Source organism: Melozone crissalis, unplaced genomic scaffold (assembly GCF_028551555.1).
Source record: "Melozone crissalis strain CALT ecotype California unplaced genomic scaffold, PUWL_Pcris_2 ptg000043l_1, whole genome shotgun sequence".
NCBI lineage: Eukaryota > Metazoa > Chordata > Aves > Passeriformes > Passerellidae > Melozone > Melozone crissalis.
The window spans coordinates 1,365,558-1,372,278 of record NW_026535821.1 but is presented as its reverse complement, the minus strand read 5'-3'; positions in this window follow the sequence as shown (position 1 = coordinate 1,372,278).

Sequence of the window (6,721 nt, the reverse complement as noted above, 5' to 3'; positions counted from 1 at the left end):
TCCCACCCATGACCTGGAAGATATTTTGACAAGGATTAAGAAGAAAGTAAGTGCTGGCAGGAGAAATGTCTCCTTTGTGCAAGTATTGTCACAGCTAATATGAGAGCAAACACACCCAATCTGTCTTCAGCTCATTCCTCTTCTGAATCATTTTGCTCCTGGGAATGAGCTGTTAATCCTCAGCCTGTTCATCTGCAGACCACAAAGGAACTGATATTATTAGGGAAAAAGTGAGGTTTCGAATATTTTCAATATCGGTCACAAAGAGGAAAGGCAAAGAGGAGAAAATGGGTTTACATTTAAGCATAAGCCCCCACCATGCTCTCCCTACTCTGCCCCCTGTAAAGCAATTAAGTGAGAACTGTGCTTCTGAAGATAACAGAGTCTTTGCAAAGGACACTGGAAGTAGTAGCGCCAAGAAAATTTCCAAATTTACAAAAGATGCCCTAGTCAATACTAGTTACTACAATTACTGTCTGTCTTTTGGGAATACTGCCCTGCTGTCAAGCCCTGTGGAGCTGGAAGAAGCTTGGTGAATTCAGCAGCATCCAGTGGAAAATCCTTTCTTTGTTTGGGGGAGGATTTTATTTTTTTTATCAACATTACAGAAGGGAGCCTGCCTTTGTGCAGGCACAGGGAGAGTGAGTGTTGAACCAAATGGACTTCCAACACAATGGGCCAACCCCCAAAGAGTCCAGTTTTTTCTGCTGCTTCCTTCAAAAACTCTCGTTGCCTGCCAGTTTGCATTATTCCCATTTCTGCTCATGACTAAGGAATTTGGGATTTTAGACTGCTGCTCAGTGTGGTAGCACCCATAACCTGTATTGGGCTATTGAAAACAAAGAGTTGGCATCACTGAATCTCTGGTCTGTTTCCATCTGTAAGTTAGGAAATGTTTCCCTAAGCCTTGGTAGCAGTGATCCTGGTTCTAACTTGTGTTTTCAACAGGGAATTTCCTGTTCTATATTCTAATGATTGATGGGGTTTCTCTATGTCTTTGTAGGGGATGGAAAACCAGAAGGCTGAAGGCCCATCTGTCAAGGAGCCGGTGAAGGAGAGGAACGATGGCTCAAAGGAGCCCCAGGCCACATTGTCTGCTAGCAAACAGTACTGAGCACTTTTGTCAGATGTGACAAAGCACATGACAAGCTTTACCTGTCTCTTCCTCAGGAAAAACTGTCTGGCAGAGATGAACAATGCCACAGATTGTTTCCTTTCCCTACAAATGCTCCAGGATAAAAAATTTCTACTTGTGCATTGTGCTGAACACAACTTCTCTGGAGGGGTTTCCACAAAAATGGAGAGACAAAAAGACACCCATTGGTTGCAGATCAGATGATCCAGTGCAGTGGCAAGGGCAGTGTTGTGGAGGCTGGGAGAGGGCCAAGTTTCTGCTGCCTGATTTGGGACAAGTAAATTCAAACAGGGCTTATTTTTCATCTGAGTGGAGACTTTTTTAGATGGGTGTTTTCATGAGAAATCTCAGTCTGGAAGCAAGATGCTATTCCACAAAGATGCAGTTCTCATCCGTGTGGTTTGGCCTGGCTGAATCAGGGTTTTCTTACTCTCAAACAGTACCAAGTTTGAGTAGTAAGTAGCAAGGCAATTCCTGAACAACTTCAGTCAACAGGTGTCTCAATGTGGACTTTTTGTCTTGATATTCCTGTCCTTCATGTAATTTGCTTGGTGGACAGCATGTTTGGTTTATTTCCCCCTGTGCTGCAATCAGCATTTAAGACAGGAATTGCTCCTTGCTGTCCCTTCATGGCAGTTGCAGAGCTGCTTGTACCTGTTCTCCTCTGATAGCAGAGGGGATTTATTTAGCTCTGTCCTGCTCAGCAGTGGCAGGAAAGTGACCACATGCCTCAGTAGCACAGCTGGCATCTTCCTGTGCTCATGGAAGAGACAGGTTGATCCAGGAGAATTGTTCCCAGTGGGGTTGTTAAGCTGTGCATCTGGTCTCTAGGGAAGCAAATGAAATGGGAGTGTAGTTCTGGGATGTCTGGCTTTTGTTTTTATCTCTGTTACTGATTTTCTGAATCCTTCAAATATGGCCCTGTTCATCTCTTCAGATGCATCTGAGCTACTTTTCCAGATTGTCATGCCTGGTTGTAGAGACACTTCTCCAGAGTGATGAGTTTCCTTATTCTAAGACACACGCGTCCCTTATGAGGAGGCATTTAAACTTGGCAGTAGTGTCTCTCTTTCTCCACAAAGCAATGTGACCTGTGTGCCCTGGCAGCCATCTGAAGATAGATCAGATGCACCTCATCCTTGGTTTTCCTGAGTGAGCAGTGGTGAGAATATCACTTGCAGATTGTCTCCTGTAATGATTGTCATGAGGTCCACGTTGTTCTTCAGAGCCTCATGACTTTCCAGCTTGAAATGACATAATTAGGAAAGCTGCTCAAGATGTTTTGCTCACATTTAAGTGAAGATATTGTCTGTGGCTGCAGCTCTCTCCATAGAGAGCAGCAGGCACAACTTTCCCAGGCATTGTCCTGAGGAAGGCTGTGAGAAGATCAGAGAAAAAAATTAGAAACAATTCTTATCTTCACTTGCTGCACCTGTTGTTGTGAACATGTGGAATGTGTTATGCGGATTTATTTACCAAAGAGTAATTTCTTCATTGGCCACTGGTGATGGTGTTTTGGATTCAATTGACCAGTCTGGTCTGTCTGTATCAGACTGTCTGTAAGGGCAATGAGTTTCAGGATAGGAAAGGATAGGATAGGATAGGATAGGATAGGATAGGATAGGATAGGATAGGATAATAAAGTGATTGATCAGGCCTTCTGGAATCATGGAGTCAATGCTAATTATTTCCACTATGGGGATGCCATGCTACGATAATTATCACCACCAGGTCCTCATTTGGTTTTATTTTCCAGGGTGAAATCTCCCTCTGATGGACACCTCCTACACTGTGCAAAAGCCCAGGTCACATCACCTCCAGCTGTGGAAGAAACAGAGCTGCTCCAGAAGCTTTACCATCTCCTGGAAGCCAAGGGGTTTCAGACAAGGATGGAAGGAGTGGAACTCCTCCTAGACCTGTGCAAAACCAGCCCCCAGCTCATCTCCACTAACATTGCCCAAGTATGTAGGGTATCTTCACTGCTCCTTTCCTTTAGCTCCTTTCCTAAGCCTGTAGCAGCAAAGTTAATTCAGTGTGTCTTGGCACTCCATCCTGTCTGTTTGGGACCCACTGGTCCCTCTTACCCAGACAAATGTAATTCAGGTCCAGGCTTCAGGACAAGTTATTTCAGTCCAGCTGTATTTGTCTGGCAGGTGCATATTGATGCTGTTCATCAGAGGATGGCAGAATTTTCTGCTGGTGTAACTGCTGCTCTCTCCTACTCCCAGTTGGGTTAAGTGAAGGGAATCCAGGCCCTGAAAGCATGGCAATTGTTCTCTAGACCAAAAATAGGTTTGCATAGGGAAGAGAAGTATCAGGCTGGGTTGGTTTAAACCCAGATGTTTTTTTAAAGAATACTTCTATATACTCCATCTTGTCTTACACAGGCACAGCTCTGGCTACTCATTACCATCCTTGTTCCTTTTCCTCTTGGTAAAGACAGTGCTCACCCTTCTTGGAGGTCTTTTTTTCTCTTTGGAAAAGGAGGAAAACAGCTAAGGACTCATCTCTGCCTTCTCCTCCCAGTAGCTGCTTTTTCCCTTTTTCCAGGAAAAGGTGCCTGATAATGAGGCTGTCAAGGGACTGAACCTGCTCTAATGAGAGCTGTACAGCACCTTACATTTCAGAAGTCCGCCTGTTACTTAGAGAAATGGTCTGGATCCTGGAAGAGTTGATCAGAGCCCTGCAATTCTCCAGACACTGGTTCTGAGACAAACAAAAGAAAACTTAGATCTCCTCCAGCCATAGTTTTGGCAAAATCATAATTGCCCTCAGTACTTGAGGCAACTGTATAGAAAACTGGGCATTGTAAACATCTGCTTGCATTCAAAGCAAAGGTAGTCTTTAGCATTAATAAATGGAATTGATTTAATGATTTATAGATGGAGAGAAATACCATAGGAACTATTCTGTCCCCAGCCAAACCTCTTAAAAACAGAAGAAAAGCTTTCAACCAGCATGAGGCTGTGCCACCATTCCAGTGAGTGGCCTACAGGAAAACAGTGAAATAGTGCAAGCGAGTGCTGACCTGACAGAAAGGATCACTTTCATCTGTGACATTTCTGACTGCTACATCCACTCTTCAAACAAGGACATTTGAATCCAGCTTTCATGTGGCTTGTTCTCTTCACAGATTTTTGATTATTTTGTTCTGAGAATATCTGACAGCCACAAGAAAGTGAAGCAGAGGGCGCTGGACGTGCTGGCTGAAATCACAGGAGCCCTGAAAGATGCCTTGAACCCGGTGATCATTGGTTTGGTGGAAGGAATAACAAAGAACCTGAACTCAAAGGATCCCAGGGTTCGTGGAGCAGCTGTGAAAGCACTGGAAGAATCCATTGCTCATTTGGGTAAGGCTGAGCCCTGGCAGGGACTCTCCTCAGCTTCGTCTCTGTCTCTCCTGCACAAGAGAGCGCTGAGTGCCTTGACAGCTGCTCTTGTCTGTGGAACACTCCAGCTGACACCCACCAGAGGCTGTGCCGGTGCAGTCCTTATGCACCATCCCCAACAGGCTGGAATGGGATCAGCATTTCCCAACAGTCTCAGGAGCCCTTGGCTCTGTGCTGCTTGTCTGAAGAGCAAGTCCTGGGCTACAGCTTTGCTACAGTTCAGAGGCAAAGGGGGTTTGGAGTTTGCTTGGGCCCCGTCTGACTTCCCAAATGAACAGCTTTGCTGTTGGCATGAAGGGACACTGACCCATCAGAGCTTCTGCAGGGCAGCCACCTGGAAGGCTCTACATTAGAGGCATTAGCTGCCTATTTTCCACTTTTCATCTTTGTCTTCTCTGTTCAAAGGGGAACTGATGATTCACCAAGTTCATTTCTTTAGAACAAACAGGTATAAACCCAGCTGTCAGTGATGCCTTGTTCCACATGTTGTTTTGCATGGGGCAAGATGGCCACAGCAATTACCTACATAGGCAAGGGCTGCTGTAAATTCCTTTGCCACACACATTTATGTCAGCTCTGAAAATTCCGTACTGGGGGAATATGCCTGAAAAAAGGAGTGTTGAAGAGGCAGGTCTTCAAGGGGAGTTTCCACTTTCTCCTCCCCAGCTGCTCTGTGAACTCAGGAACTGTCTGACTCAGTGCCTTTTTGTGACCCAAGTATGGGGCTCTTCCTTTTTGCTCTGGGTTGCCAAACCTTTTCACTGCTTCCATGTGACTGAACTCTTGAGGTCCCTGGTGTGAAATGTTTTAACACAGCTCCTGGTACAGCAGACAAGTTTGGATTTACAAATGTGAAGGGAGAGCTTTTCTTTTGGAATTTAAAACCCTGCCAAGTAGGCTGGAAGGAAAGAAGGAAAGGATTCATACATCTGCAGAAATGTACTTTATTTTATAAAATGAGGTTGGCCCTGCCCTTTCTCCTATGACCTGAGAAAAGTGAGCAGAAACGTGTGTTTCCCTTGTAGATAAAGTGTCACTGCTGAAAGAGCTCAGCTACCAATGGAATCACCTGAGTGGCCAAGCCCTGCTGGATGTGACCGAGCGCATCACAGGTATGGCCTCCCCTTCTGAGCCAAGAGCTCTTCCCAGGGAGTATTTACAGGGAATGCCTGTGAGCAGACAGCAGAGCAGCTCCTCCAAACCAGGAGGTGCTGAGCTTGTCCCTGCTGCCCCAGAGCCAAGGCAGGTGGGTTTGGCAGGTTTTCCCTGGCTGCTGCAGAGCTGGGCAGCACCTGAGATGGGGGCAGCGCTCGGCCTGGGGCTGAGCTCTCACTGGGGCATCTCAGAACCACCTCCAGCAAAGGGAGGGCTAAAAATGCCCCAGCTGGCTTCTCTCTGGGGAGCACAGGGACAGCTGTGATCTTTGAGGGGAAATGGTGGCAAATGCTGTTTCAGGGCATCAGTTTGTTTTGTCCTCACAGAATTCTTGTTTTTCTCTTGGAAAGTTTTGAGGCTGAACCGTGCAGAGCCTGGGGGTCACAGCTTAGTCCAGAACTCAACAGAGGTATCAGAGGCACGGGTTTAGTGCAAGGCACCTCTGGGGCACAGGGACAGAAGCAGAGTGCTGAGGCTCCCTGCCTGTGCTGCCAGAGTGGCCTTGGACTGAGCCTTTCAGGGTGTGCAAACAGTGTCTGCCTGTGTCAGCGCTGTCCAAAATGCTACAAATGCAGCTGATAATTGATTCCTCAGAGGAGCTTGCTATGTCAGCAATAGCCAAGGAATGGAAAAAGGATAATCTCAATATATAGCAGAGAAGATGATTGATAGCCTTGCTTTAACTGGGGCTAAATCCACTGCTAATTATGCCAACATCTTTGAATGCAAGGTTTAATACACTTTGTGTCTTCATTAGGAATCTCAAAAGGGCATGTTCAGTGATTGGGAATGTCAAAGGTCCTTTAAAGAGCATTTGAATAAAGTATATCTCCAGCAATAGGGCATTTAGTTTAGCAGTTCTTTTGACCTCTTTTTCAGAAAAACGATTTAACCATAAATTAGGACTACTTTAGAAAGAGCAGATGCTCGCTCTGCAATTCAGTAGGAACAGACAGGTGCTCCTTACGTTCAGTAGTCACCGATGTCTTTAATTGCATTTAAACTCAAATGAATTCCCATTTTAAAATGGGTACCATAACCC